The sequence below is a fragment of the Hordeum vulgare genome, chromosome 2H (assembly GCF_904849725.1).
Source record: "Hordeum vulgare subsp. vulgare chromosome 2H, MorexV3_pseudomolecules_assembly, whole genome shotgun sequence".
NCBI classification, from domain to species: domain Eukaryota; kingdom Viridiplantae; phylum Streptophyta; class Magnoliopsida; order Poales; family Poaceae; genus Hordeum; species Hordeum vulgare.
In genome coordinates, this window is record NC_058519.1 from 577,307,363 (window position 1) to 577,330,980 (window position 23,618).

At 45.8% G+C, this 23,618-nt stretch overlaps 75 non-coding genes across 75 annotated transcripts; all 75 read left to right on the top strand.

Annotated features, from left to right (window-relative positions):
- The first annotated feature begins 18 nt into the window (after positions 1 to 18).
- On the top strand, positions 19 to 137 carry LOC123433281. The gene has a single exon (XR_006624811.1). It is a non-coding gene; the product is annotated as a 5S ribosomal RNA (ribosomal RNA).
- A 191-nt stretch (positions 138 to 328) lies between these two features.
- Positions 329 to 447, top strand: LOC123436012. Its single transcript, XR_006627251.1, has one exon. It is a non-coding gene; the product is annotated as a 5S ribosomal RNA (ribosomal RNA).
- Positions 448 to 641: 194 nt separating this feature from the next.
- Positions 642 to 760, top strand: LOC123434550. Its single transcript, XR_006625834.1, has one exon. It is a non-coding gene; the product is annotated as a 5S ribosomal RNA (ribosomal RNA).
- Positions 761 to 954: 194 nt separating this feature from the next.
- Positions 955 to 1,073, top strand: LOC123436981. Its single transcript, XR_006628186.1, has one exon. It is a non-coding gene; the product is annotated as a 5S ribosomal RNA (ribosomal RNA).
- Positions 1,074 to 1,257: 184 nt separating this feature from the next.
- Positions 1,258 to 1,376, top strand: LOC123434551. The gene has a single exon (XR_006625835.1). It is a non-coding gene; the product is annotated as a 5S ribosomal RNA (ribosomal RNA).
- Positions 1,377 to 1,597: 221 nt separating this feature from the next.
- Positions 1,598 to 1,716, top strand: LOC123438669. The gene has a single exon (XR_006629800.1). It is a non-coding gene; the product is annotated as a 5S ribosomal RNA (ribosomal RNA).
- A 191-nt stretch (positions 1,717 to 1,907) lies between these two features.
- On the top strand, positions 1,908 to 2,026 carry LOC123436329. Its single transcript, XR_006627558.1, has one exon. It is a non-coding gene; the product is annotated as a 5S ribosomal RNA (ribosomal RNA).
- Positions 2,027 to 2,220: 194 nt separating this feature from the next.
- On the top strand, positions 2,221 to 2,339 carry LOC123432267. Its single transcript, XR_006623858.1, has one exon. It is a non-coding gene; the product is annotated as a 5S ribosomal RNA (ribosomal RNA).
- A 185-nt stretch (positions 2,340 to 2,524) lies between these two features.
- On the top strand, positions 2,525 to 2,643 carry LOC123438771. The gene has a single exon (XR_006629894.1). It is a non-coding gene; the product is annotated as a 5S ribosomal RNA (ribosomal RNA).
- Positions 2,644 to 2,837: 194 nt separating this feature from the next.
- Positions 2,838 to 2,956, top strand: LOC123437840. The gene has a single exon (XR_006629008.1). It is a non-coding gene; the product is annotated as a 5S ribosomal RNA (ribosomal RNA).
- A 179-nt stretch (positions 2,957 to 3,135) lies between these two features.
- Positions 3,136 to 3,254, top strand: LOC123438749. The gene has a single exon (XR_006629873.1). It is a non-coding gene; the product is annotated as a 5S ribosomal RNA (ribosomal RNA).
- Positions 3,255 to 3,496: 242 nt separating this feature from the next.
- Positions 3,497 to 3,615, top strand: LOC123432175. Its single transcript, XR_006623772.1, has one exon. It is a non-coding gene; the product is annotated as a 5S ribosomal RNA (ribosomal RNA).
- A 324-nt stretch (positions 3,616 to 3,939) lies between these two features.
- LOC123432600 lies at positions 3,940 to 4,058 on the top strand. Its single transcript, XR_006624175.1, has one exon. It is a non-coding gene; the product is annotated as a 5S ribosomal RNA (ribosomal RNA).
- Positions 4,059 to 4,252: 194 nt separating this feature from the next.
- LOC123438756 lies at positions 4,253 to 4,371 on the top strand. Its single transcript, XR_006629880.1, has one exon. It is a non-coding gene; the product is annotated as a 5S ribosomal RNA (ribosomal RNA).
- A 188-nt stretch (positions 4,372 to 4,559) lies between these two features.
- On the top strand, positions 4,560 to 4,678 carry LOC123438874. Its single transcript, XR_006629991.1, has one exon. It is a non-coding gene; the product is annotated as a 5S ribosomal RNA (ribosomal RNA).
- A 179-nt stretch (positions 4,679 to 4,857) lies between these two features.
- Positions 4,858 to 4,976, top strand: LOC123436741. Its single transcript, XR_006627953.1, has one exon. It is a non-coding gene; the product is annotated as a 5S ribosomal RNA (ribosomal RNA).
- A 200-nt stretch (positions 4,977 to 5,176) lies between these two features.
- On the top strand, positions 5,177 to 5,295 carry LOC123434552. Its single transcript, XR_006625836.1, has one exon. It is a non-coding gene; the product is annotated as a 5S ribosomal RNA (ribosomal RNA).
- A 181-nt stretch (positions 5,296 to 5,476) lies between these two features.
- LOC123431911 lies at positions 5,477 to 5,595 on the top strand. The gene has a single exon (XR_006623515.1). It is a non-coding gene; the product is annotated as a 5S ribosomal RNA (ribosomal RNA).
- A 179-nt stretch (positions 5,596 to 5,774) lies between these two features.
- LOC123436742 lies at positions 5,775 to 5,893 on the top strand. The gene has a single exon (XR_006627954.1). It is a non-coding gene; the product is annotated as a 5S ribosomal RNA (ribosomal RNA).
- Positions 5,894 to 6,090: 197 nt separating this feature from the next.
- Positions 6,091 to 6,209, top strand: LOC123434553. The gene has a single exon (XR_006625837.1). It is a non-coding gene; the product is annotated as a 5S ribosomal RNA (ribosomal RNA).
- Positions 6,210 to 6,390: 181 nt separating this feature from the next.
- LOC123431912 lies at positions 6,391 to 6,509 on the top strand. Its single transcript, XR_006623516.1, has one exon. It is a non-coding gene; the product is annotated as a 5S ribosomal RNA (ribosomal RNA).
- Positions 6,510 to 6,691: 182 nt separating this feature from the next.
- Positions 6,692 to 6,810, top strand: LOC123437851. The gene has a single exon (XR_006629018.1). It is a non-coding gene; the product is annotated as a 5S ribosomal RNA (ribosomal RNA).
- Positions 6,811 to 7,001: 191 nt separating this feature from the next.
- On the top strand, positions 7,002 to 7,120 carry LOC123434554. The gene has a single exon (XR_006625838.1). It is a non-coding gene; the product is annotated as a 5S ribosomal RNA (ribosomal RNA).
- Positions 7,121 to 7,302: 182 nt separating this feature from the next.
- On the top strand, positions 7,303 to 7,421 carry LOC123435343. Its single transcript, XR_006626598.1, has one exon. It is a non-coding gene; the product is annotated as a 5S ribosomal RNA (ribosomal RNA).
- Positions 7,422 to 7,692: 271 nt separating this feature from the next.
- Positions 7,693 to 7,811, top strand: LOC123434555. Its single transcript, XR_006625839.1, has one exon. It is a non-coding gene; the product is annotated as a 5S ribosomal RNA (ribosomal RNA).
- A 197-nt stretch (positions 7,812 to 8,008) lies between these two features.
- LOC123436579 lies at positions 8,009 to 8,127 on the top strand. The gene has a single exon (XR_006627796.1). It is a non-coding gene; the product is annotated as a 5S ribosomal RNA (ribosomal RNA).
- A 179-nt stretch (positions 8,128 to 8,306) lies between these two features.
- On the top strand, positions 8,307 to 8,425 carry LOC123436292. The gene has a single exon (XR_006627522.1). It is a non-coding gene; the product is annotated as a 5S ribosomal RNA (ribosomal RNA).
- Positions 8,426 to 8,661: 236 nt separating this feature from the next.
- Positions 8,662 to 8,780, top strand: LOC123434557. The gene has a single exon (XR_006625841.1). It is a non-coding gene; the product is annotated as a 5S ribosomal RNA (ribosomal RNA).
- Positions 8,781 to 8,974: 194 nt separating this feature from the next.
- LOC123431770 lies at positions 8,975 to 9,093 on the top strand. The gene has a single exon (XR_006623356.1). It is a non-coding gene; the product is annotated as a 5S ribosomal RNA (ribosomal RNA).
- Positions 9,094 to 9,277: 184 nt separating this feature from the next.
- On the top strand, positions 9,278 to 9,396 carry LOC123434558. The gene has a single exon (XR_006625843.1). It is a non-coding gene; the product is annotated as a 5S ribosomal RNA (ribosomal RNA).
- A 174-nt stretch (positions 9,397 to 9,570) lies between these two features.
- LOC123431913 lies at positions 9,571 to 9,689 on the top strand. The gene has a single exon (XR_006623517.1). It is a non-coding gene; the product is annotated as a 5S ribosomal RNA (ribosomal RNA).
- Positions 9,690 to 9,874: 185 nt separating this feature from the next.
- On the top strand, positions 9,875 to 9,993 carry LOC123434560. Its single transcript, XR_006625844.1, has one exon. It is a non-coding gene; the product is annotated as a 5S ribosomal RNA (ribosomal RNA).
- A 179-nt stretch (positions 9,994 to 10,172) lies between these two features.
- Positions 10,173 to 10,291, top strand: LOC123432973. The gene has a single exon (XR_006624537.1). It is a non-coding gene; the product is annotated as a 5S ribosomal RNA (ribosomal RNA).
- Positions 10,292 to 10,515: 224 nt separating this feature from the next.
- Positions 10,516 to 10,634, top strand: LOC123434561. Its single transcript, XR_006625845.1, has one exon. It is a non-coding gene; the product is annotated as a 5S ribosomal RNA (ribosomal RNA).
- Positions 10,635 to 10,822: 188 nt separating this feature from the next.
- On the top strand, positions 10,823 to 10,941 carry LOC123431771. Its single transcript, XR_006623357.1, has one exon. It is a non-coding gene; the product is annotated as a 5S ribosomal RNA (ribosomal RNA).
- Positions 10,942 to 11,125: 184 nt separating this feature from the next.
- Positions 11,126 to 11,244, top strand: LOC123435412. Its single transcript, XR_006626664.1, has one exon. It is a non-coding gene; the product is annotated as a 5S ribosomal RNA (ribosomal RNA).
- Positions 11,245 to 11,418: 174 nt separating this feature from the next.
- LOC123431914 lies at positions 11,419 to 11,537 on the top strand. Its single transcript, XR_006623519.1, has one exon. It is a non-coding gene; the product is annotated as a 5S ribosomal RNA (ribosomal RNA).
- A 179-nt stretch (positions 11,538 to 11,716) lies between these two features.
- On the top strand, positions 11,717 to 11,835 carry LOC123434562. The gene has a single exon (XR_006625846.1). It is a non-coding gene; the product is annotated as a 5S ribosomal RNA (ribosomal RNA).
- A 179-nt stretch (positions 11,836 to 12,014) lies between these two features.
- On the top strand, positions 12,015 to 12,133 carry LOC123438656. The gene has a single exon (XR_006629788.1). It is a non-coding gene; the product is annotated as a 5S ribosomal RNA (ribosomal RNA).
- Positions 12,134 to 12,378: 245 nt separating this feature from the next.
- On the top strand, positions 12,379 to 12,497 carry LOC123434563. The gene has a single exon (XR_006625847.1). It is a non-coding gene; the product is annotated as a 5S ribosomal RNA (ribosomal RNA).
- A 194-nt stretch (positions 12,498 to 12,691) lies between these two features.
- On the top strand, positions 12,692 to 12,810 carry LOC123432559. Its single transcript, XR_006624136.1, has one exon. It is a non-coding gene; the product is annotated as a 5S ribosomal RNA (ribosomal RNA).
- Positions 12,811 to 12,988: 178 nt separating this feature from the next.
- LOC123434564 lies at positions 12,989 to 13,107 on the top strand. Its single transcript, XR_006625848.1, has one exon. It is a non-coding gene; the product is annotated as a 5S ribosomal RNA (ribosomal RNA).
- Positions 13,108 to 13,281: 174 nt separating this feature from the next.
- Positions 13,282 to 13,400, top strand: LOC123432336. Its single transcript, XR_006623924.1, has one exon. It is a non-coding gene; the product is annotated as a 5S ribosomal RNA (ribosomal RNA).
- Positions 13,401 to 13,582: 182 nt separating this feature from the next.
- On the top strand, positions 13,583 to 13,701 carry LOC123434565. Its single transcript, XR_006625849.1, has one exon. It is a non-coding gene; the product is annotated as a 5S ribosomal RNA (ribosomal RNA).
- A 188-nt stretch (positions 13,702 to 13,889) lies between these two features.
- On the top strand, positions 13,890 to 14,008 carry LOC123434566. Its single transcript, XR_006625850.1, has one exon. It is a non-coding gene; the product is annotated as a 5S ribosomal RNA (ribosomal RNA).
- A 263-nt stretch (positions 14,009 to 14,271) lies between these two features.
- LOC123435345 lies at positions 14,272 to 14,390 on the top strand. The gene has a single exon (XR_006626600.1). It is a non-coding gene; the product is annotated as a 5S ribosomal RNA (ribosomal RNA).
- A 280-nt stretch (positions 14,391 to 14,670) lies between these two features.
- LOC123436982 lies at positions 14,671 to 14,789 on the top strand. Its single transcript, XR_006628187.1, has one exon. It is a non-coding gene; the product is annotated as a 5S ribosomal RNA (ribosomal RNA).
- Positions 14,790 to 14,988: 199 nt separating this feature from the next.
- On the top strand, positions 14,989 to 15,107 carry LOC123436580. Its single transcript, XR_006627797.1, has one exon. It is a non-coding gene; the product is annotated as a 5S ribosomal RNA (ribosomal RNA).
- Positions 15,108 to 15,304: 197 nt separating this feature from the next.
- Positions 15,305 to 15,423, top strand: LOC123435258. Its single transcript, XR_006626514.1, has one exon. It is a non-coding gene; the product is annotated as a 5S ribosomal RNA (ribosomal RNA).
- Positions 15,424 to 15,659: 236 nt separating this feature from the next.
- On the top strand, positions 15,660 to 15,778 carry LOC123434567. The gene has a single exon (XR_006625851.1). It is a non-coding gene; the product is annotated as a 5S ribosomal RNA (ribosomal RNA).
- A 188-nt stretch (positions 15,779 to 15,966) lies between these two features.
- Positions 15,967 to 16,085, top strand: LOC123435055. The gene has a single exon (XR_006626317.1). It is a non-coding gene; the product is annotated as a 5S ribosomal RNA (ribosomal RNA).
- A 194-nt stretch (positions 16,086 to 16,279) lies between these two features.
- LOC123431773 lies at positions 16,280 to 16,398 on the top strand. Its single transcript, XR_006623359.1, has one exon. It is a non-coding gene; the product is annotated as a 5S ribosomal RNA (ribosomal RNA).
- A 191-nt stretch (positions 16,399 to 16,589) lies between these two features.
- LOC123433019 lies at positions 16,590 to 16,708 on the top strand. Its single transcript, XR_006624577.1, has one exon. It is a non-coding gene; the product is annotated as a 5S ribosomal RNA (ribosomal RNA).
- A 212-nt stretch (positions 16,709 to 16,920) lies between these two features.
- LOC123435424 lies at positions 16,921 to 17,039 on the top strand. The gene has a single exon (XR_006626676.1). It is a non-coding gene; the product is annotated as a 5S ribosomal RNA (ribosomal RNA).
- A 179-nt stretch (positions 17,040 to 17,218) lies between these two features.
- On the top strand, positions 17,219 to 17,337 carry LOC123435926. The gene has a single exon (XR_006627170.1). It is a non-coding gene; the product is annotated as a 5S ribosomal RNA (ribosomal RNA).
- Positions 17,338 to 17,534: 197 nt separating this feature from the next.
- Positions 17,535 to 17,653, top strand: LOC123433369. Its single transcript, XR_006624885.1, has one exon. It is a non-coding gene; the product is annotated as a 5S ribosomal RNA (ribosomal RNA).
- Positions 17,654 to 17,856: 203 nt separating this feature from the next.
- Positions 17,857 to 17,975, top strand: LOC123436013. The gene has a single exon (XR_006627252.1). It is a non-coding gene; the product is annotated as a 5S ribosomal RNA (ribosomal RNA).
- Positions 17,976 to 18,175: 200 nt separating this feature from the next.
- Positions 18,176 to 18,294, top strand: LOC123436440. The gene has a single exon (XR_006627665.1). It is a non-coding gene; the product is annotated as a 5S ribosomal RNA (ribosomal RNA).
- Positions 18,295 to 18,401: 107 nt separating this feature from the next.
- On the top strand, positions 18,402 to 18,520 carry LOC123437643. Its single transcript, XR_006628818.1, has one exon. It is a non-coding gene; the product is annotated as a 5S ribosomal RNA (ribosomal RNA).
- A 188-nt stretch (positions 18,521 to 18,708) lies between these two features.
- Positions 18,709 to 18,827, top strand: LOC123436928. Its single transcript, XR_006628135.1, has one exon. It is a non-coding gene; the product is annotated as a 5S ribosomal RNA (ribosomal RNA).
- A 203-nt stretch (positions 18,828 to 19,030) lies between these two features.
- On the top strand, positions 19,031 to 19,149 carry LOC123432662. The gene has a single exon (XR_006624235.1). It is a non-coding gene; the product is annotated as a 5S ribosomal RNA (ribosomal RNA).
- A 200-nt stretch (positions 19,150 to 19,349) lies between these two features.
- On the top strand, positions 19,350 to 19,468 carry LOC123435425. The gene has a single exon (XR_006626677.1). It is a non-coding gene; the product is annotated as a 5S ribosomal RNA (ribosomal RNA).
- A 179-nt stretch (positions 19,469 to 19,647) lies between these two features.
- Positions 19,648 to 19,766, top strand: LOC123436744. The gene has a single exon (XR_006627956.1). It is a non-coding gene; the product is annotated as a 5S ribosomal RNA (ribosomal RNA).
- A 194-nt stretch (positions 19,767 to 19,960) lies between these two features.
- On the top strand, positions 19,961 to 20,079 carry LOC123434569. Its single transcript, XR_006625853.1, has one exon. It is a non-coding gene; the product is annotated as a 5S ribosomal RNA (ribosomal RNA).
- A 194-nt stretch (positions 20,080 to 20,273) lies between these two features.
- Positions 20,274 to 20,392, top strand: LOC123433304. Its single transcript, XR_006624833.1, has one exon. It is a non-coding gene; the product is annotated as a 5S ribosomal RNA (ribosomal RNA).
- A 200-nt stretch (positions 20,393 to 20,592) lies between these two features.
- Positions 20,593 to 20,711, top strand: LOC123432268. Its single transcript, XR_006623859.1, has one exon. It is a non-coding gene; the product is annotated as a 5S ribosomal RNA (ribosomal RNA).
- Positions 20,712 to 20,893: 182 nt separating this feature from the next.
- On the top strand, positions 20,894 to 21,012 carry LOC123435927. The gene has a single exon (XR_006627171.1). It is a non-coding gene; the product is annotated as a 5S ribosomal RNA (ribosomal RNA).
- A 197-nt stretch (positions 21,013 to 21,209) lies between these two features.
- LOC123433305 lies at positions 21,210 to 21,328 on the top strand. Its single transcript, XR_006624834.1, has one exon. It is a non-coding gene; the product is annotated as a 5S ribosomal RNA (ribosomal RNA).
- A 197-nt stretch (positions 21,329 to 21,525) lies between these two features.
- Positions 21,526 to 21,644, top strand: LOC123436015. Its single transcript, XR_006627254.1, has one exon. It is a non-coding gene; the product is annotated as a 5S ribosomal RNA (ribosomal RNA).
- Positions 21,645 to 21,847: 203 nt separating this feature from the next.
- LOC123434570 lies at positions 21,848 to 21,966 on the top strand. Its single transcript, XR_006625854.1, has one exon. It is a non-coding gene; the product is annotated as a 5S ribosomal RNA (ribosomal RNA).
- A 242-nt stretch (positions 21,967 to 22,208) lies between these two features.
- LOC123438062 lies at positions 22,209 to 22,327 on the top strand. The gene has a single exon (XR_006629224.1). It is a non-coding gene; the product is annotated as a 5S ribosomal RNA (ribosomal RNA).
- A 194-nt stretch (positions 22,328 to 22,521) lies between these two features.
- On the top strand, positions 22,522 to 22,640 carry LOC123438091. Its single transcript, XR_006629252.1, has one exon. It is a non-coding gene; the product is annotated as a 5S ribosomal RNA (ribosomal RNA).
- A 194-nt stretch (positions 22,641 to 22,834) lies between these two features.
- LOC123432828 lies at positions 22,835 to 22,953 on the top strand. Its single transcript, XR_006624400.1, has one exon. It is a non-coding gene; the product is annotated as a 5S ribosomal RNA (ribosomal RNA).
- Positions 22,954 to 23,132: 179 nt separating this feature from the next.
- On the top strand, positions 23,133 to 23,251 carry LOC123436745. The gene has a single exon (XR_006627957.1). It is a non-coding gene; the product is annotated as a 5S ribosomal RNA (ribosomal RNA).
- A 191-nt stretch (positions 23,252 to 23,442) lies between these two features.
- On the top strand, positions 23,443 to 23,561 carry LOC123437309. Its single transcript, XR_006628497.1, has one exon. It is a non-coding gene; the product is annotated as a 5S ribosomal RNA (ribosomal RNA).
- Positions 23,562 to 23,618: the final 57 nt, after the last annotated feature.

The window sequence follows — 23,618 nt, forward strand, 5'->3', positions numbered from 1 at the left end:
AATAGATAGTTGCATGTCGGATGCGATCATACAACCACTAAAGCACCGGATCCCATCAGAACTCCGAAATTAAGCGTGCTTGGGCGAGAGTAGTACTAGGATGGGTGACCTCCTCGGAAGTCCTCGTGTTGCATTCCCCTTTTTAAATATATTTTTGCGCCACGTGACAAGGATGACGCGGGAGCGTGATCTATATGACCTCATTTTCTTATTTTTGACGATTACTGTGTGACTTTTCCCACCGCGCTTGACACCCAACGACTAGTAGTAGTAGTAGTAGTAGTAGTAGTAGGGGCAAGCAGAAGGAACAAATAGATAGTTGCATGTCGGATGCGATCATACCAGCACTAAAGCACCGGATCCCATCAGAACTCCGAAGTTAAGCGTGCTTGGGCGAGAGTAGTACTAGGATGGTTGACCTCCTGGGAAGTCCTCGTGTTGCATTCCCCTTTTTAAATATATTTTTGCGCCACGTGACAAGGATGACGCGGGACCGTGATCTATATGACCTCATTTTCTTATTTTTGACGATTAATGTGTGACTTTTCCCACCGTGCTTGACACCCAACGACTAGTAGTAGTACTAGTAGTAATAGTAGTAGTAGGGGCAAGCATAAGGAACAAATAGATAGTTGCTTGTCGGATGCGATCATACCAGCACTAAAGCACCGGATCCCATCAGAACTCCGAAGTTAAGCGTGCTTGGGCGAGAGTAGTACTAGGATGGGTGACCTCCTGGGAAGTCCTCGTGTTGCATTCCCCTTTTTAAATATATTTTTGCGCCACGTGACAAGGATGACGCGGGAACGTGATCTATATGACCTCATTTTCTTATTTTTGACGATAACTGTGTGACTTTTCCCACCGCGCTTGACACCCAACGACTAGTAGTAGTAGTAGTAGTAGTAGTAGTAGTAGGGGCAAGCATAAGGAACAAATAGATAGTTGCATGTCGGATGCGATCATACCAGCACTAAAGCACCGGATCCCATCAGAACTCCGAAGTTAAGCGTGCTTGGGCGAGAGTAGTACTAGGATGGGTGACCTCCTGGAAAGTCCTCGTGTTGCATTCCCCTTTTTAAATATATTTTTGCGCCACGTGACAAGGATGACGCGGGAACGTGATCTATATGACCTCATTTTCTTATTTTTGACGATTACTGTGTGACTTTCCCACCGCGCTTGACACCCAACGACTAGTAGTAGTAGTAGTAGTAGTAGGGGCAAGCATAAGGAACAAATAGATAGTTGCATGTCGGATGCGATCATACCAGCACTAAAGCACCGGATCCCATCAGAACTCCGAAGTTAAGCGTGCTTGGGCGAGAGTAGTACTAGGATGGGTGACCTCCTGGGAAGTCCTCGTGTTGCATTCCCCTTTTTAAATATATTTTTGCGCCACGTGACAAGGATGACGCGGGAACGTGATCTATATGACCTCATTTTCTTATTTTTGACGATAACTGTGTGACTTTTCCCACCGCGCTTGACACCCAACGACTAGTAGTAGTAGTAGTAGTAGTAGTAGTAGTAGTAGTAGTAGTAGTAGTAGTAGTAGTAGGGGCAAGCATAAGGAACAAATAGATAGTTGCATGTCGGATGCGATCATACCAGCACTAAAGCACCGGATCCCATCAGAACTCCGAAGTTAAGCGTGCTTGGGCGAGAGTAGTACTAGGATGGGTGACCTCCTCGAAAGTCCTCGTGTTGCATTCCCCTTTTTAAATATATTTTTGCGCCACGTGACAAGCATGACGCGGGAACGTGATCTATATGACCTCATTTTCTTATTTTTGACGATTACTGTGTGACTTTTCCCACCGCGCTTGACACCCAACGACTAGTAGTAGTAGTAGTAGTAGTAGTAGTAGGGGCAAGCATAAGGAACAAATAGATAGTTGCATGTCGGATGCGATCATACCAGCACTAAAGCACCGGATCCCATCAGAACTCCGAAGTTAAGCGTGCTTGGGTGAGAGTAGTACTAGGATGGGTGACCTCCTGGGAAGTCCTCGTGTTGCATTCCCCTTTTTAAATATATTTTTGCGCCACGTGACAAGGATGACGCGGGAGCGTGATCTATATGACCTCATTTTCTTATTTTTGACGATTACTGTGTGACTTTTCCCACCGCGCTTGACACCCAACGACTAGTAGTAGTAGTAGTAGTAGTAGTAGTAGTAGGGGCAAGCATAAGGAACAAATAGATAGTTGCATGTCGGATGCGATCATACCAGCACTAAAGCACCGGATCCCATCAGAACTCTGAAGTTAAGCGTGCTTGGGCGATAGTAGTACTAGGATGGGTGACCTCCTGGGAAGTCCTTGTGTTGCATTCCCCTTTTTAAATATATTTTTGCGCCACGTGACAAGGATGACGCGGGAGCGTGATCTATATGACCTCATTTTCTTATTTTTGACGATTACTGTGTGACTTTTCCCACCGCGCTTGAAACCCAACGACTAGTAGTAGTAGTAGTAGTAGTAGGGGCAAGCATAAGGAACAAATAGATAGTTGCATGTCGGATGCGATCATAGCAGCACTAAAGCACCGGATCCCATAAGAACTCCGAAGTTAAGCGTGCTTGGGCGAGAGTAGTACTAGGATGGGTGACCTCCTGGGAAGTCCTCGTGTTGCATTCCCCTTTTTAAATATATTTTTGCGCCACGTGACAAGGATGACGCGGGAGCGTGATCTATATGACCTCATTTTCTTATTTTTGACGATTACTGTGTGACTTTTCCCACCGCGCTTGACACCCAACGACTAGTAGTAGTAGTAGTAGTAGTAGTAGTAATAGGGGCAAGCATAAGGAACAAATAGATAGTTGCATGTCGGATGCGATCATACCAGCACTAAAGCACCGGATCCCATCAGAACTCCGAAGTTAAGCGTGCTTGGGCGATAGTAGTACTAGGATGGGTGACCTCCTGGGAAGTCCTCGTGTTGCATTCCCCTTTTTAAATATATTTTTGCGCCACGTGACAAGGATGACGCGGGAGCGCGATCTATATGACCTCATTTTCTTATTTTTGACGATTACTGTGTGACTTTTCCCACCGCGCTTGACACCCAACGACTAGTAGTAGTAGTAGTAGGGGCAAGCATAAGGAACAAATAGATAGTTGCATGTCGGATGCGATCATACCAGCACTAAAGCACCGGATCCCATGAGAACTCCGAAGTTAAGCGCGCTTGGGCGAGAGTAGTACTAGGATGGGTGACCTCCTGGGAACTCCTCGTGTTGCATTCCCCTTTTTAAATATATTTTTGCGCCACGTGACAAGGATGACGCGGGACCGTGATCTATATGACCTCATTTTCTTATTTTTGACGATTACTGTGTGACTTTTCCCACCGCGCTTGACACCCAACGACTAGTAGTAGTAGTAGTAGTAGTAGTAGTAGTAGTAGTAGTAGTAGTAGTAGTAGTAGTAGTAGTAGTAGTAGTAGTAGTAGGGGCAAGCATAAGGAACAAATAGATAGTTGCATGTCGGATGCGATCATACCAGCACTAAAGCACCATATCCCATCAGAACTCCGAAGTTAAGCGTGCTTGGGCGAGAGTAGTACTAGGATGGGTGACCTCCTGGGAAGTCCTCGTGTTGCATTCCCCTTTTTAAATATATTTTTGCGCCACGTGACAAGGATGACGCGGGAGCGTGATCTATATGACCTCATTTTCTTATTTTTGACGATTACTGTGTGACTTTTCCCACCGCGCTTGACACCCAACGACTAGTAGTAGTAGTAGTAGTAGTAGTAGTAGGGGCAAGCATAAGGAACAAATAGATAGTTGCATGTCTGATGCGATCATACCAGCACTAAAGCACCGGATCCCATCTGTGTGACTTTTCCCACCGCGCTTGACACCCAACGACTAGTAGTAGTAGTAGTAGTAGGGGCAAGCATAAGGAACAAATAGATCGTTGCATGTCGGATGCGATCATACCAGCACTAAAGCACCGGATCCCATCAGAACTCCGAAGTTAAGCGTGCTTGGGCGATAGTAGTACTAGGATGGGTGACCTCCTGGGCAGTCCTTGTGTTGCATTCCCCTTTTTAAATATATTTTTGCGCCACGTGACAAGGATGACGCGGGAGCGTGATCTATATGACCTCATTTTCTTATTTTTGACGATTACTGTGTGACTTTTCCCACCGCGCTTGACACCCAACGACTAGTAGTAGTAGTAGTAGTAGTAGTAGTAGTAGGGGCAAGCATAAGGAACAAATAGATAGTTGCATGTCGGATGCGATCATACCAGCACTAAAGCACCGGATCCCATCATAACTCCGAAGTTAAGCGTGCTTGGGCGAGAGTAGTACTAGGATGGGTGACCTCCTGGGAAGTCCTCGTGTTGCATTCCCCTTTTTAAATATATTTTTGCGCCACGTGACAAGGATGACGCGGGAGCGTGATCTATATGACCTCATTTTCTTATTTTTGACGATTACTGTGTGACTTTTCCCACCGCGCTTGACACCCAACGACTAGTAGTAGTAGTAGTAGTAGTAATAGGGGCAAGCATAAGGAACAAATAGATAGTTGCATGTCGGGTGCGATCATACCAGCACTAAAGCACCGGATCCCATCAGAACTCCGAAGTTAAGCGTGCTTGGGCGATAGTAGTACTAGGATGGGTGACCTCCTGGGAAGTCCTCGTGTTGCATTCCCCTTTTTAAATATATTTTTGCGCCACGTGACAAGGATGACGCGGGAGCGTGATCTATATGACCTCATTTTCTTATTTTTGACGATTACTGTGTGACTTTTCCCACCGCGCTTGACACCCAACGACTAGTAGTAGTAGTAGTAGGGGCAAGCATAAGGAACAAATAGATAGTTGCATGTCGGATGCGATCATACCAGCACTAAAGCACCGGATCCCATCAGAACTCCGAAGTTAAGCGCGCTTGGGCGAGAGTAGTACTAGGATGGGTGACCTCCTGGGAAGTCCTCGTGTTGCATTCCGCTTTTTAAATATATTTTTGCGCCACGTGACAAGGATGACGCGGGACCGTGATCTATATGACCTCATTTTCTTATTTTTGACGATTACTGTGTGACTTTTCCCACCGCGCTTGACACCCAACGACTAGTAGTAGTAGTAGTAGTAGTAGTAGTAGTAGTAGTAGGGGCAAGCATAAGGAACAAATAGATAGTTGCATGTCGGATGCGATCATACCAGCACTAAAGCACCGGATCCCATCAGAACTCCGAAGTTAAGCGTGCTTGGGCGAGAGTAGTACTAGGATGGGTGACCTCCTGGGAAGTCCTCGTGTTGCATTCCCCTTTTAAATATATTTTTGCGCCACGTGACAAGGATGACGCGGGAGCGTGATCTATATGACCTCATTTTCTTATTTTTGACGATTACTGTGTGACTTTTCCCACCGCGCTTGACACCCAACGACTAGTAGTAGTAGTAGTAGTAGGGGCAAGCATAAGGAACAAATAGATAGTTGCATGTCGGATGCGATCATACCAGCACTAAAGCACCATATCCCATCAGAACTTCGAAGTTAAGCGTGCTTGGGCGAGAGTAGTACTAGGATGGGTGACCTCCTGGGAAGTCCTCGTGTTGCATTCCCCTTTTTAAATGTATTTTTGCGCCACGTGACAAGGATGATGCGGGACCGTGATCTATATGACCTCATTTTCTTATTTTTGACGATTACTGTGTGACTTTTCCCACCGCGCTTGACACCCAACGACTAGTAGTAGTAGTAGTAGGGGCAAGCATAAGGAACAAATAGATAGTTGCATGTCGGATGCGATCATACCAGCACTAAAGCACCGGATCCCATCAGAACTCCGAAGTTAAGCGCGCTTGGGCGAGAGTAGTACTAGGATGGGTGACCTCCTGGGAAGTCCTCGTGTTGCATTCCGCTTTTTAAATATATTTTTGCGCCACGTGACAAGGATGACGCGGGACCGTGATCTATATGACCTCATTTTCTTATTTTTGACGATTACTGTGTGACTTTTCCCACCGCGCTTGACACCCAACGACTAGTAGTAGTAGTAGTAGTAGTAGTAGTAGTAGTAGGGGCAAGCATAAGGAACAAATAGATAGTTGCATGTCGGATGCGATCATACCAGCACTAAAGCACCGGATCCCATCAGAACTCCGAAGTTAAGCGTGCTTGGGCGAGAGTAGTACTAGGATGGGTGACCTCCTGGGAAGTCCTCGTGTTGCATTCCCCTTTTAAATATATTTTTGCGCCACGTGACAAGGATGACGCGGGAGCGTGATCTATATGACCTCATTTTCTTATTTTTGACGATTACTGTGTGACTTTTCCCACCGCGCTTGACACCCAACGACTAGTAGTAGTAGTAGTAGTAGGGGCAAGCATAAGGAACAAATAGATAGTTGCATGTCGGATGCGATCATACCAGCACTAAAGCACCATATCCCATCAGAACTTCGAAGTTAAGCGTGCTTGGGCGAGAGTAGTACTAGGATGGGTGACCTCCTGGGAAGTCCTCGTGTTGCATTCCCCTTTTTAAATGTATTTTTGCGCCACGTGACAAGGATGATGCGGGACCGTGATCTATATGACCTCATTTTCTTATTTTTGACGATTACTGTGTGACTTTTCCCACCGCGCTTGACACCCAACGACTAGTAGTAGTAGTAGTAGTAGGGGCAAGCATAAGGAACAAATAGATAGTTGCATGTCGGATGCGATCATACCAGCACTAAAGCACCGAATCCCATCAGAACTCCGAAGTTAAGCGTGCTAGGGCGAGAGTAGTACTAGGATGGGTGACCTCCTGGGAAGTCCTCGTGTTGCATTCCCCTTTTTAAATATATTTCTGCGCCACGTGACAAGGATGACGCGGGACCGTGATCTATATGACCTCATTTTCTTATTTTTGACGATTACTGTGTGACTTTTCCCACCGCGCTTGACACCCAACGACTAGTAGTAGTAGTAGTAGTAGTAGTAGTAGGGGCAAGCATAAGGAACAAATAGATAGTTGCATGTCGGATGCGATCATACCAGCACTAAAGCACCGGATCCCATCAGAACTCCGAAGTTAAGCGTGCTTGGGCGAGAGTAGTACTAGGATGGGTGACCTCCTGGGAAGTCCTCGTGTTGCATTCCCCTTTTTAAATATATTTTTGCGCCACGTGACAAGGATGACGCGGGAACGTGATCTATATGACCTCATTTTCTTATTTTTGACAATTACTGTGTGACTTTTCCCACCGCGCTTGACACCCAACGACTAGTAGTAGTAGTAGTAGTAGGGGCAAGCATAAGGAACAAATAGATAGTTGCATGTCGGATGCGATCATACCAGCACTAAAGCACCGGATCTCATCAGAACTCCGAAGTTAAGCGTGCTTGGGCGAGAGTAGTACTAGGATGGGTGACCTCCTGGGAAGTCCTCGTGTTGCATTCCCCTTTTTAAATATATTTTTGCGCCACGTGACAAGGATGACGCGGGAGCGTGATCTATATGACCTCATTTTCTTATTTCGTGTTGCATTCCCCTTTTTAAATATATTTTTGCGCCACGTGACAAGGATGACGCGGGAGCGTGATCTATATGACCTCATTTTCTTATTTTTGACGATTACTGTGTGACTTTCCCACCGCGCTTGACACCCAACGACTAGTAGTAGTAGTAGTAGTAGGGGCAAGCATAAGGAACAAATAGATAGTTGCATGTCGGATGCGATCATACCAGCACTAAAGCACCGGATCCCATCAGAACTCCGAAGTTAAGCGTGCTTGGGCGAGAGTAGTACTAGGATGGGTGACCTCCTGGGAAGTCCTCGTGTTGCATTCCCCTTTTTAAATATATTTTTGCGCCACGTGACAAGGATGACGCGGGAGCGTGATCTATATGACCTCATTTTCTTATTTTTGACGATTACTGTGTGACTTTTCCCACCGCGCTTGACACCCAACGACTAGTAGTAGTAGTAGTAGTAGTAGTAGTAGTAGTAGGGGCAAGCATAAGGAACAAATAGATAGTTGCATGTCGGATGCGATCATACCAGCACTAAAGCACCGGATCCCATCAGAACTTCGAAGTTAAGCGTGCTTGGGCGAGAGTAGTACTAGGATGGGTGACCTCCTGGGAAGTCCTCGTGTTGCATTCCCCTTTTTAAATATATTTTTGCGCCACGTGACAAGGATGACGCGGGACCGTGATCTATATGACCTCATTTTCTTATTTTTGACGATTACTGTGTGACTTTTCCCACCGCGCTTGACACCCAACGACTAGTAGTAGTAGTAGTAGGGGCAAGCATAAGGAACAAATAGATAGTTGCTTGTCGGATGCGATCATACCAGCACTAAAGCACCGGATCCCATCAGAACTCCGAAGTTAAGCGTGCTTGGGCGAGAGTAGTACTAGGATGGGTGACCTCCTCGGAAGTCCTCGTGTTGCATTCCCCTTTTTAAATATATTTTTGCGCCACGTGACAAGGATGACGCGGGAACGTGATCTATATGACCTCATTTTCTTATTTTTGACGATAACTGTGTGACTTTTCCCACCGCGCTTGACACCCAACGACTAGTAGTAGTAGTAGTAGTAGTAGTAGTAATAGTAGTAGTAGTAGTAGTAGTAGTAGTAGTAGTAGTAGTAGTAGGGGCAAGCATAAGAAACAAATAGATAGTTGCATGTCGGATGCGATCATACCAGCACTAAAGCACCGGATCCCATCAGAACTCCGAAGTTAAGCGTGCTTGGGCGAGAGTAGTACTAGGATGGGTGACCTCCTGGGAAGTCCTCGTGTTGCATTCCCCTTTTTAAATATATTTTTGCGCCACGTGACAAGGATGACGCGGGAACGTGATCTATATGACCTCATTTTCTTATTTTTGACGATTACTGTGTGACTTTTCCCACCGCGCTTGACACCCAACGACTAGTAGTAGTAGTAGTAGTAGTAGTAGTAGTAGGGGCAAGCATAAGGAACAAATAGATAGTTGCATGTCGGATGCGATCATACCAGCACTAAAGCACCGGATCCCATCAAAACTCCGAAGTTAAGCGTGCTTGGGTGAGAGTAGTACTAGGATGGGTGACCTCCTGGGAAGTCCTCGTGTTGCATTCCCCTTTTTAAATATATTTTTGCGCCACGTGACAAGGATGACGCGGGAGCGTGATCTATATGACCTCATTTTCTTTTTTTTGACGATTACTGTGTGACTTTCCCACCGCGCTTGACACCCAACGACTAGTAGTAGTAGTAGTAGTAGTAGGGGCAAGCATAAGGAACAAATAGATAGTTGCATGTCGGATGCGATCATACCAGCACTAAAGCACCGGATCCCATCAGAACTCCGAAGTTAAGCGTGCTTGGGCGAGAGTAGTACTAGGATGGGTGACCTCCTGGGAAGTCCTCGTGTTGCATTCCCCTTTTAAATATATTTTTGCGCCACGTGACAAGGATGACGCGGGAGCGTGATCTATATGACCTCATTTTCTTATTTTTGACGATTACTGTGTGACTTTTCCCACCGCGCTTGACAACTAGTAGTAGTAGTAGTAGTAGGGGCAAGCATAAGGAACAAATAGATAGTTGCATGTCGGATGCGATCATACCAGCACTAAAGCACCATATCCCATCAGAACTTCGAAGTTAAGCGTGCTTGGGCGAGAGTAGTACTAGGATGGGTGACCTCCTGGGAAGTCCTCGTGTTGCATTCCCCTTTTTAAATGTATTTTTGCGCCACGTGACAAGGATGATGCGGGACCGTGATCTATATGACCTCATTTTCTTATTTTTGACGATTACTGTGTGACTTTTCCCACCGCGCTTGACACCCAACGACTAGTAGTAGTAGTAGTAGTAGTAGGGGCAAGCATAAGGAACAAATAGATAGTTGCATGTCGGATGCGATCATACCAGCACTAAAGCACCGGATCCCATCAGAACTCCGAAGTTAAGCGTGCTTGGGCGAGAGTAGTACTAGGATGGGTGACCTCCTGGGAAGTCCTCGTGTTGCATTCCCCTTTTTAAATATATTTTTGCGCCACGTGACAAGGATGACGCGGGACCGTGATCTATATGACCTCATTTTCTTATTTTTGACGATTACTGTGTGACTTTTCCCACCGCGCTTGACACCCAACGACTAGTAGTAGTAGTAGTAGGGGCAAGCATAAGGAACAAATAGATAGTTGCTTGTCGGATGCGATCATAGCAGCACTAAAGCACCGGATCCCATCAGAACTCCGAAGTTAAGCGTGCTTGGGCGAGAGTAGTACTAGGATGGGTGACCTCCTCGTAAGTCCTCGTGTTGCATTCCCCTTTTTAAATATATTTTTGCGCCACGTGACAAGGATGACGCGGGAACGTGATCTATATGACCTCATTTTCTTATTTTTGACGATAACTGTGTGACTTTTCCCACCGCGCTTGACACCCAACGACTAGTAGTAGTAGTAGTAGTAGTAGTAGTAATAGTAGTAGTAGTAGTAGTAGTAGTAGTAGTAGGGGCAAGCATAAGAAACAAATAGATAGTTGCATGTCGGATGCGATCATACCAGCACTAAAGCACCGGATCCCATCAGAACTCCGAAGTTAAGCGTGCTTGGGCGAGAGTAGTACTAGGATGGGTGACCTCCTGGGAAGTCCTCGTGTTGCATTCCCCTTTTTAAATATATTTTTGCGCCACGTGACAAGGATGACGCGGGAACGTGATCTATATGACCTCATTTTCTTATTTTTGACGATTACTGTGTGACTTTTCCCACCGCGCTTGACACCCAACGACTAGTAGTAGTAGTAGTAGTAGTAGTAGGGGCAAGCATAAGGAACAAATAGATAGTTGCATGTCGGATGCGATCATACCAGCACTAAAGCACCGGATCCCATCAAAACTCCGAAGTTAAGCGTGCTTGGGTGAGAGTAGTACTAGGATGGGTGACCTCCTGGGAAGTCCTCGTGTTGCATTCCCCTTTTTAAATATATTTTTGCGCCACGTGACAAGGATGACGCGGGAGCGTGATCTATATGACCTCATTTTCTTATTTTTCACGATTACTGTGTGACTTTCCCACCGCGCTTGACACCCAACGACTAGTAGTAGTAGTAGTAGTAGTAGGGGCAAGCATAAGGAACAAATAGATAGTTGCATGTCGGATGCGATCATACCAGCACTAAAGCACCGGATCCCATCAGAACTCCGAAGTTAAGCGTGCTTGGGCGAGAGTAGTACTAGGATGGGTGACCTCCTGGGAAGTCCTCGTGTTGCATTTCCCTTTTAAATATATTTTTGCGCCACGTGACAAGGATGACGCGGGAGCGTGATCTATATGACCTCATTTTCTTATTTTTGACGATTACTGTGTGACTTTTCCCACCGCGCTTGACAACTAGTAGTAGTAGTAGTAGTAGGGGCAAGCATAAGGAACAAATAGATAGTTGCATGTCGGATGCGATCATACCAGCACTAAAGCACCATATCCCATCAGAACTTCGAAGTTAAGCGTGCTTGGGCGAGAGTAGTACTAGGATGGGTGACCTCCTGGGAAGTCCTCGTGTTGCATTCCCCTTTTTAAATGTATTTTTGCGCCACGTGACAAGGATGATGCGGGACCGTGATCTATATGACCTCATTTTCTTATTTTTGACGATTACTGTGTGACTTTTCCCACCGCGCTTGACACCCAACGACTAGTAGTAGTAGTAGTAGGGGCAAGCATAAGGAACAAATAGATAGTTGCATGTCGGATGCGATCATACCAGCACTAAAGCACCGGATCCCATCAGAACTCCGAAGTTAAGCGTGCTTGGGCGAGAGTAGTACTAGGATGGGTGACCTCCTGGGAAGTCCTCGTGTTGCATTCCCCTTTTTAAATATATTTTTGCGCCACGTGACAAGGATGACGCGGGACCGTGATCTATATGACCTCATTTTCTTATTTTTGACGATTACTGTGTGACTTTTCCCACCGCGCTTGACACCCAACGACTAGTAGTAGTAGTAGTAGGGGCAAGCATAAGGAACAAATAGATAGTTGCTTGTCGGATGCGATCATACCAGCACTAAAGCACCGGATCCCACCAGAACTCCGAAGTTAAGCGTGCTTGGGCGAGAGTAGTACTAGGATGGGTGACCTCCTCGGAAGTCCTCGTGTTGCATTCCCCTTTTTAAATATATTTTTGCGCCACGTGACAAGGATGACGCGGGAACGTGATCTATATGACCTCATTTTCTTATTTTTGACGATAACTGTGTGACTTTTCCCACCGCGCTTGACACCCAACGACTAGTAGTAGTAGTAGTAGTAGTAGTAGTAATAGTAGTAGTAGTAGTAGTAGTAGTAGTAGTAGTAGTAGTAGTAGTAGTAGTAGGGGCAAGCATAAGAAACAAATAGATAGTTGCATGTCGGATGCGATCATACCAGCACTAAAGCACCGGATCCCATCAGAACTCCGAAGTTAAGCGTGCTTGGGCGAGAGTAGTACTAGGATGGGTGACCTCCTGGGAAGTCCTCGTGTTGCATTCCCCTTTTTAAATATATTTTTGCGCCACGTGACAAGGATGACGCGGGAACGTGATCTATATGACCTCATTTTCTTATTTTTGACGATTACTGTGTGACTTTTCCCACCGCGCTTGACACCCAACGACTAGTAGTAGTAGTAGTAGTAGTAGTAGTAGTAGGGGCAAGCATAAGGAACAAATAGATAGTTGCATGTCGGATGCGATCATACCAGCACTAAAGCACCAGATCCCATCAAAACTCCGAAGTTAAGCGTGCTTGGGTGAGAGTAGTACTAGGATGGGTGACCTCCTGGGAAGTCCTCGTGTTGCATTCCCCTTTTTAAATATATTTTTGCGCCACGTGACAAGGATGACGCGGGAGCGTGATCTATATGACCTCATTTTCTTATTTTTGACGATTACTGTGTGACTTTCCCACCGCGCTTGACACCCAACGACTAGTAGTAGTAGTAGTAGGGGCAAGCATAAGGAACAAATAGATAGTTCCATGTCGGATGCGATCATACCAGCACTAAAGCACCGGATCCCATCAGAACTCCGAAGTTAAGCGTGCTTGGGCGAGAGTAGTACTAGGATGGGTGACCTCCTGGGAAGTCCTCGTGTTGCATTCCCCTTTTAAATATATTTTTGCGCCACGTGACAAGGATGACGCGGGAGCGTGATCTATATGACCTCATTTTCTTATTTTTGACGATTACTGTGTGACTTTTCCCACCGCGCTTGACAACTAGTAGTAGTAGTAGTAGTAGGGGCAAGCATAAGGAACAAATAGATAGTTGCATGTCGGATGCGATCATACCAGCACTAAAGCACCATATCCCATCAGAACTTCGAAGTTAAGTGTGCTTGGGCGAGAGTAGTACTAGGATGGGTGACCTCCTGGGAAGTCCTCGTGTTGCATTCCCCTTTTTAAATGTATTTTTGCGCCACGTGACAAGGATGATGCGGGATCGTGATCTATATGACCTCATTTTCTTATTTTTGACGATTACTGTGTGACTTTTCCCACCGCGCTTGACACCCAACGACTAGTAGTAGTAGTAGTAGTAGGGGCAAGCATAAGGAACAAATAGATAGTTGCATGTCGGATGCGATCATACCAGCACTAAAGCACCGGATCCCATCAGAACTCCGAAGTTAAGCGTGCTTGGGCGAGAGTAGTACTAGGATGGGTGACCTCCTGGGAAGTCCTCGTGTTGCATTCCCCTTTTTAAATATATTTTTGCGCCACGTGACAAGGATGACGCGGGACCGTGATCTATATGACCTCATTTTCTTATTTTTGACGATTACTGTGTGACTTTTCCCACCGCGCTTGACACCCAACGACTAGTAGTAGTAGTAGTAGTAGTAGTAGGGGCAAGCATAAGGAACAAATAGATAGTTGCATGTCGGATGCGATCATACCAGCACTAAAGCACCGGATCCCATCAGAACTCCGAAGTTAAGCGTGCTTGGGCGAGAGTAGTACTAGGATGGGTGACCTCCTGGGAAGTCCTCGTGTTGCATTCCTCTTTTTAAATATATTTTTGCGCCACGTGACAAGGATGACGCGGGAACGTGATCTATATGACCTCATTTTCTTATTTTTGACGATTACTGTGTGACTTTTCCCACCGCGCTTGACACCCAACGACTAGTAGTAGTAGTAGTAGTAGTAGTAGTAGTAGTAGTAGTAGTAGTAGTAGTAGTAGTAGTAGTAGTAGTAGTAGTAGTAGTAGTAGTAGTAGTAGTAGTAGGGGCAAGCATAAGGAACAAATAGATAGTTGCATGTCGGATGCGATCATACCAGCACTAAAGCACCGGATCTCATCAGAACTCCGAAGTTAAGCGTGCTTGGGCGAGAGTAGTACTAGGATGGGTGACCTCCTGGGAAGTCCTCGTGTTGCATTCCCCTTTTTAAATATATTTTTGCGCCACGTGACAAGGATGACGCGGGAGCGTGATCTATATGACCTCATTTTCTTATTTCGTGTTGCATTCCCCTTTTTAAATATATTTTTGCGCCACGTGACAAGGATGACGCGGGAGCGTGATCTATATGACCTCATTTTCTTATTTTTGACGATTACTGTGTGACTTTCCCACCGCGCTTGACACCCAACGACTAGTAGTAGTAGTAGTAGTAGTAGTAGTAGGGGCAAGCATAAGGAACAAATAGATAGTTGCATGTCGGATGCGATCATACCAGCACTAAAGCACCGGATCCCATCAGAACTCCGAAGTTAAGCGTGCTTGGGCGAGAGTAGTACTAGGATGGGTGACCTCCTGGAAAGTCCTCGTGTTGCATTCCCCTTTTAAATATATTTTTGCGCCACGTGACAAGGATGACGCGGGAGCGTGATCTATATGACCTCATTTTCTTATTTTTGACGATTACTGTGTGACTTTTCCCACCGCGCTTTACACCCAACGACTAGTAGTAGTAGTAGTAGTAGTAGTAGTAGTAGTAGTAGGGGCAAGCATAAGGAACAAATAGATAGTTGCATGTCGGATGCGATCATACCAGCACTAAAGCACCGGATCCCATCAGAACTTCGAAGTTAAGCGTGCTTGGGCGAGAGTAGTACTAGGATGGGTGACCTCCTGGGAAGTCCTCGTGTTGCATTCCCCTTTTTAAATATATTTTTGCGCCACGTGACAAGGATGACGCGGGACCGTGATCTATATGACCTCATTTTCTTATTTTTGACGATTACTGTGTGACTTTTCCCACCGCGCTTGACACCCAACGACTAGTAGTAGTAGTAGTAGTAGTAGTAGTAGTAGTAGGGGCAAGCATAAGGAACAAATAGATAGTTGCTTGTCGGATGCGATCATACCAGCACTAAAGCACCGGATCCCATCAGAACTCCGAAGTTAAGCGTGCTTGGGCGAGAGTAGTACTAGGATGGGTGACCTCCTGGGAAGTCCTTGTGTTGCATTCCCCTTTTTAAATATATTTTTGCGCCACGTGACAAGGATGACGCGGGAACGTGATCTATATGACCTCATTTTCTTATTTTTGACGATAACTGTGTGACTTTTCCCACCGCGCTTGACACCCAACGACTAGTAGTAGTAGTAGTAGTAGTAGTAGTAGTAGTAGTAGTAGTAGTAGTAGTAGTAGTAGTAGTAGTAGTAGTAGGGGCAAGCATAAGGAACAAATAGATAGTTGCATGTCGGATGCGATCATACCAGCACTAAAGCACCGGATCCCATCAGAACTCCGAAGTTAAGCGTGCTTGGGCGAGAGTAGTACTAGGATGGGTGACCTCCTGGGAAGTCCTCGTGTTGCATTCCCGTTTTTAAATATATTTTTGCGCCACGTGACAAGGATGACGCGGGAACGTGATCTATATGACCTCATTTTCTTATTTTTGACGATTACTGTGTGACTTTTCCCACCGCGCTAGACACCCAACGACTAGTAGTAGTAGTAGTAGTAGTAGTAGGGGCAAGTATAAGGAACAAATAGATAGTTGCATGTCGGATGCGATCATACCAGCACTAAAGCACCGGATCCCATTAGAACTCCGAAGTTAAGCGTGCTTGGGCGAGAGTAGTACTAGGATGGGTGACCTCCTGGGAAGTCCTCGTGTTGCATTCCCCTTTTTAAATATATTTTTGCGCCACGTGACAAGGATGACGCGGGAACGTGATCTATATGACCTCATTTTCTTATTTTTGACGATTACTGTGTGACTTTTCCCACCGCGCTTGACACCCAACGACTAGTAGTAGTAGTAGTAGTAGTAGTAGTAGTAGGGGCAAGCATAAGGAACAAATAGATAGTTGCATGTCGGATGCGATCATACCAGCACTAAAGCACCGGATCCCATCAAAACTCCGAAGTTAAGCGTGCTTGGGTGAGAGTAGTACTAGGATGGGTGACCTCCTGGGAAGTCCTCGTGTTGCATTCCCCTTTTTAAATATATTTTTGCGCCACGTGACAGGGATGACGCGGGAGCGTGATCTATATGACCTCATTTTCTTATTTTTGACGATTACTGTGTGACTTTTCCCACCGCGCTTGACACCCAACGACTAGTAGTAGTAGTAGTAGTACTAGTAGTAGGGGCAAGCATAAGGAACAAATAGATAGTTGCATGTCGGATGCGATCATACCAGCACTAAAGCACCGGATCCCATCAGAACTCTGAAGTTAAGCGTGCTTGGGCGATAGTATTACTAGGATGGGTGACCTCCTGGGAAGTCCTTGTGTTGCATTCCCCTTTTTCAATATATTTTTGCGCCACGTGACAAGGATGACGCGGGAGCGTGATCTATATGACCTCATTTTCTTATTTTTGACGATTACTGTGTGACTTTTCCCACCGCGCTTGACACCCAACGACTAGTAGTAGTAGTAGTAGTAGTAGTAGTAGTAGTAGTAGTAGTAGTAGTAGGGGCAAGCATAAGGAACAAATAGATAGTTGCTTGTCGGATGCGATCATACCAGCACTAAAGCACCGGATCCCATAAGAACTCCGAAGTTAAGCGTGCTTGGGCGAGAGTAGTACTAGGATGGGTGACCTCCTGGGAAGTCCTCGTGTTGCATTCCCCTTTTTAAATATATTTTTGCGCCACGTGACAAGGATGACGCGGGAGCGTGATCTATATGACCTCATTTTCTTATTTTTGACGATTTCTGTGTGACTTTTCCCACCGCGCTTGACACCCAACGACTAGTAGTAGTAGTAGTAGGGGCAAGCATAAGGAACAAATAGATAGTTGCATGTCGGATGCGATCATACCAGCACTAAAGCACCGGATTCCATCAGAACTCCGAAGTTAAGCGTGCTTGGGCGAGAGTAGTACTAGGATGGGTGACCTCCTGGGAAGTCCTCGTGTTGCATTCCCCTTTTTAAATATATTTTTGCGCCACGTGACAAGGATGACGCGGGAGCGTGATCTATATGACCTCATTTTCTTATTTTTGACGATTACTGTGTGACTTTTCCCACCGCGCTTCACACCCAACGACTAGTAGTAGTAGTAGTAGTAGTAGTAGTAGTAGTAGGGGCAAGCATAAGGAACAAATAGATAGTTGCATGTCGGATGCGATCATACAACCACTAAAGCACCGGATCCCATCAGAACTTCGAAATTAAGCGTGCTTGGGCGAGAGTAGTACTAGGATGGGTGACCTCCTCGGAAGTCCTCGTGTTGCATTCCCCTTTTTAAATATATTTTTGCGCCACGTGACAAGGATGACGCGGGAGCGTGATCTATATGACCTCATTTTCTTATTTTTGACGATTACTGTGTGACTTTTCCCACCGCGCTTGACACCCAACGACTAGTAGTAGTAGTAGTAGTAGTAGTAGTAGTAGTAGTAGTAGGGGCAAGCATAAGGAACAAATAGATAGTTGCATGTCGGATGCGATCATACCAGCACTAAAGCACCGGATCCCATCAGAACTCCGAAGTTAAGCGTGCTTGGGCGAGAGTAGTACTAGGATGGTTGACCTCCTGGGAAGTCCTCGTGTTGCATTCCCCTTTTTAAATATATTTTTGCGCCACGTGACAAGGATGACGCGGGACCGTGATCTATATGACCTCATTGTCTTATTTTTGACGATTACTGTGTGACTTTTCCCACCGCGCTTGACACCCAACGACTAGTAGTAGTAGTAGTAGTAGTAGTAGTAGTAGTAGTAGGGGCAAGCATAAGGAACAAATAGATAGTTGCTTGTCGGATGCGATCATACCAGCACTAAAGCATCGGATCCCATCAGAACTCCGAAGTTAAGCGTGCTTGGGCGAGAGTAGTACTAGGATGGGTGACCTCCTGGGAAGTCCTCGTGTTGCATTCCCCTTTTTAAATATATTTTTGCGCCACGTGACAAGGATGACGCGGGAACGTGATCTATAGTAGTAGTAGTAGGGGCAAGCATAAGGAACAAATAGATAGTTGCATGTCGGATGCGATCATACCAGCACTAAAGCACCGGATCCCATCAAAACTCCGAAGTTAAGCGTGCTTGGGCGAGAGTAGTACTAGGATGGGTGACCTCCTGGGAAGTCCTCGTGTTGCATTCCCCTTTTTAAATATATTTTTGCGCCACGTGACAAGGATGACGCGGGAACGTGATCTATATGACCTCATTTTCTTATTTTTGACGATTACTGTGTGACTTTTCCCACCGCGCTTGACACCCAACGACTAGTAGTAGTAGTAGTAGTAGTAGTAGGGGCAAGCATAAGGAACAAATAGATAGTTGCATGTCGGATGCGATCATACCAGCACTAAAGCACCGGATCCCATCAGAACTCCGAAGTTAAGCGTGCTTGGGTGAGAGTAGTACTAGGGTGGGTGACCTCCTGGGAAGTCCTCGTGTTGCATTCCCCTTTTTAAATATATTTTTGCGCCACGTGACAAGGATGACGCGGGAGCGTGATCTATATGACCTCATTTTCTTATTTTTGACGATTACTGTGTGACTTTTCCCACCGCGCTTGACACCCAACGACTAGTAGTAGTAGTAGTAGTAGTAGTAGTAGTAGTAGTAGTAGGGGCAAGCATAAGGAACAAATAGATAGTTGCATGTCGGATGCGATCATACCAGCACTAAAGCACCGGATCCCATCAGAACTCAGAAGTTAAGCGTGCTTGGGCGATAGTAGTACTAGGATGGGTGACCTCCTGGGAAGTCCTTGTGTTGCATTCCCCTTTTTAAATATATTTTTGCGCCACGTGACAAGGATGACGCGGGAGCGTGATCTATATGACCTCATTTTCTTATTTTTGACGATTACTGTGTGACTTTTCCCACCGCGCTTGACACCCAACGACTAGTAGTAGTAGTAGTAGTAGTAGTAGTAGTAGTAGTAGGGGCAAGCATAAGGAACAAATAGATAGTTGCATGTCGGATGCGATCATACCAGCACTAAAGCACCGGATCCCATAAGAACTCCGAAGTTAAGCGTGCTTGGGCGAGAGTAGTACTAGGATGGGTGACCTCCTGGGAAGTCCTCGTGTTGCATTCCCCTTTTTAAATATATTTTTGCGCCACGTGACAAGGATGACGCGGGAGCGTGATCTATATGACCTCATTTTCTTATTTTTAACGATTACTGTGTGACTTTTCCCACCGCGCTTGACACCCAACGACTAGTAGTAGTAGTAGTAGGGGCAAGCATAAGGAACAAATAGATAGTTGCATGTCGGATGCGATCATACCAGCACTAAAGCACCGGATCCCATCAGAACTCCGAAGTTAAGCGCGCTTGGGCGAGAGTAGTACTAGGATGGGTGACCTCCTGGGAAGTCCTCGTGTTGCATTCCCCTTTTTAAATATATTTTTGCGCCACGTGACAAGGATGACGCGGGACCGTGATCTATATGACCTCATTTTCTTATTTTTGACGATTACTGTGTGACTTTTCCCACCGCGCTTGACACCCAACGACTAGTAGTAGTAGTAGTAGTAGTAGTAGTAGTAGGGGCAAGCATAAGGAACAAATAGATAGTTGCATGTCGGATGCGATCATACCAGCACTAAAGCACCGGATCCCATCAGAACTCCGAAGTTAAGCGTGCTTGGGCGAGAGTAGTACTAGGATGGGTGACCTCCTGGGAAGTCCTCGTGTTGCATTCCCCTTTTTAAATATATTTTTGCGCCACGTGACAAGGATGACGCGGGAGCGTGATCTATATGACCTCATTTTCTTATTTTTGACGATTACTGTGTGACTTTTCCCACCGCGCTTGACACCCAACGACTAGTAGTAGTAGTAGTAGTAGTAGTAGTAGTAGGGGCAAGCATAAGGAACAAATAGATAGTTGCATGTCGGATGCGATCATACAACCACTAAAGCACCGGATCCCATCAGAACTTCGAAATTAAGCGTGCTTGGGCGAGAGTAGTACTAGGATGGGTGACCTCCTGGGAAGTCCTCGTGTTGCATTCCCCTTTTTAAATATATTTTTGCGCCACGTGACAAGGATGACGCGGGAGCGTGATCTATATGACCTCATTTTCTTATTTTTGACGATTACTGTGTGACTTTTCCCACCGCGCTTGACACCCAACGACTAGTAGTAGTAGTAGTAGTAGTAGTAGTAGTAGTAGTAGGGGCAAGCATAAGGAACAAATAGATAGTTGCATGTCGGATGCGATCATACCAGCACTAAAGCACCGGATCCCATCAGAACTCTGAAGTTAAGCGTGCTTGGGCGATAGTAGTACTAGGATGGGTGACCTCCTGGGAAGTCCTTGTGTTGCATTCCCCTTTTTAAATATATTTTTGCGCCACGTGACAAGGATGACGCGGGAGCGTGATCTATATGACCTCATTTTCTTATTTTTGACGATTACTGTGTGACTTTTCCCACCGCGCTTGACACCCAACGACTAGTAGTAGTAGTAGTAGTAGGGGCAAGCATAAGGAACAAATAGATAGTTGCATGTCGGATGCGATCATACCAGCACTAAAGCACCGGATTCCATCAGAACTCCGAAGTTAAGCGTGCTTGGGCGAGAGTAGTACTAGGATGGGTGACCTCCTGGGAAGTCCTCGTGTTGCATTCCCCTTTTTAAATATATTTTTGCGCCACGTGACAAGGATGACGCGGGAGCGTGATCTATATGACCTCATTTTCTTATTTTTGACGATTACTGTGTGACTTTTCCCACCGCGCTTCACACCCAACGACTACTAGTAGTAGTAGTAGTAGTAGTAGTAGTAGTAGGGGCAAGCATAAGGAACAAATAGATAGTTGCATGTCGGATGCGATCATACAACCACTAAAGCACCGGATCCCATCAGAACTTCGAAATTAAGCGTGCTTGGGCGAGAGTAGTACTAGGATGGGTGACCTCCTGGGAAGTCCTCGTGTTGCATTCCCCTTTTTAAATATATTTTTGCGCCACGTGACAAGGATGACGCGGGAGCGTGATCTATATGACCTCATTTTCTTATTTTTGACGATTACTGTGTGACTTTTCCCACCGCGCTTGACACCCAACGACTAGTAGTAGTAGTAGTAGTAGTAGTAGTAGTAGTAGGGGCAAACATAAGGAACAAATAGATAGTTGCATGTCGGATGCGATCATACCAGCACTAAAGCACCGGATCCCATCAGAACTCCGAAGTTAAGCGTGCTTGGGCGAGAGTAGTACTAGGATGGTTGACCTCCTGGGAAGTCCTCGTGTTGCATTCCCCTTTTTAAATATATTTTTGCGCCACGTGACAAGGATGACGCGGGACCGTGATTTATATGACCTCATTTTCTTATTTTTGACGATTACTGTGTGACTTTTCCCACCGCGCTTGACACCCAACGACTAGTAGTAGTAGTAGTAGTAGTAGTAGTAGTAGTAGTAGTAGGGGCAAGCATAAGGAACAAATAGATAGTTGCTTGTCGGATGCGATCATACCAGCACTAAAGCACCGGATCCCATCAGAACTCCGAAGTTAAGCGTGCTTGGGCGAGAGTAGTACTAGGATGGGTGACCTCCTGGGAAGTCCTCGTGTTGCATTCCCCTTTTTAAATATATTTTTGCGCCACGTGACAAGGATGACGCGGGAACGTGATCTATATGACCTCATTTTCTTATTTTTGACGATAACTGTGTGACTTTTCCCACCGCGCTTGACACCCAACGACTAGTAGTAGTAGTAGTAGTAGTAGTAGTAGTAGTAGTAGTAGTAGTAGTAGTAGTAGTAGTAGTAGTAGTAGTAGTAGTAGGGGCAAGCATAAGGAACAAATAGATAGTTGCATGTCGGATGCGATCATACCAGCACTAAAGCACCGGATCCCATCAGAACTCCGAAGTTAAGCGTGCTTGGGCGAGAGTAGTACTAGGATGTGTGACCTCCTGGGAAGTCCTCGTGTTGCATTCCCCTTTTTAAATATATTTTTGCGCCACGTGACAAGGATGACGCGGGAACGTGATCTATATGACCTCATTTTCTTATTTTTGACGATTACTGTGTGACTTTTCCCACCGCGCTTGACACCCAACGACTAGTAGTAGTAGTAGTAGTAGTAGTAGTAGTAGGGGCAAGCATAAGGAACAAATAGATAGTTGCATGTCGGATGCGATCATACCAGCACTAAAGCACCGGATCCCATGAGAACTCCGAAGTTAAGCGTGCTTGGGTGAGAGTAGTACTAGGATGGGTGACCTCCTGGGAAGTCCTCGTGTTGCATTCCCCTTTTTAAATATATTTTTGCGCCACGTGACAAGGATGACGCGGGAGCGTGATCTATATGACCTCATTTTCTTATTTTTGACGATTACTGTGTGACTTTTCCCACCGCGCTTGACACCCAACGACTAGTAGTAGTAGTAGTAGTAGTAGTAGTAGTAGGGGCAAGCATAAGGAACAAATAGATAGTTGCATGTCGGATGCGATCATATCAGCACTAAAGCACCGGATCCCATCAGAACTCTGAAGTTAAGCGTGCTTGGGCGATAGTAGTACTAGGATGGGTGACCTCCTGGGAAGTCCTTGTGTTGCATTCCCCTTTTTAAATATATTTTTGCGCCACGTGACAAGGATGACGCGGGAGCGTGATCTATATGACCTCATTTTCTTATTTTTGACGATTACTGTGTGACTTTTCCCACCGCGCTTGACACCCAACGACTAGTAGTAGTAGTAGTAGGGGCAAGCATAAGGAACAAATAGATAGTTGCATGTCGGATGCGATCATACCAGCACTAAAGCACCGGATCCCATCAGAACTCCGAAGTTAAGCGCGCTTGGGCGAGAGTAGTACTAGGATGGGTGACCTCCTGGGAAGTCCTCGTGTTGCATTCCCCTTTTTAAATATATTTTTGCGCCACGTGACAAGGATGACGCGGGACCGTGATCTATATGACCTCATTTTCTTATTTTTGACGATTACTGTGTGACTTTTCCCACCGCGCTTGACACCCAACGACTAGTAGTAGTAGTAGTAGTAGTAGTAGTAGGGGCAAGCATAAGGAACAAATAGATAGTTGCATGTCGGATGCGATCATACCAGCACTAAATCACCGGATCCCATCAGAACTCCGAAGTTAAGCGTGCTTGGGCGAGAGTAGTACTAGGATGGGTGACCCCCCGGGAAGTCCTCGTGTTGCATTCCCCTTTTTAAATATATTTTTGCGCCACGTGACAAGGATGACGCGGGAGCGTGATCTAT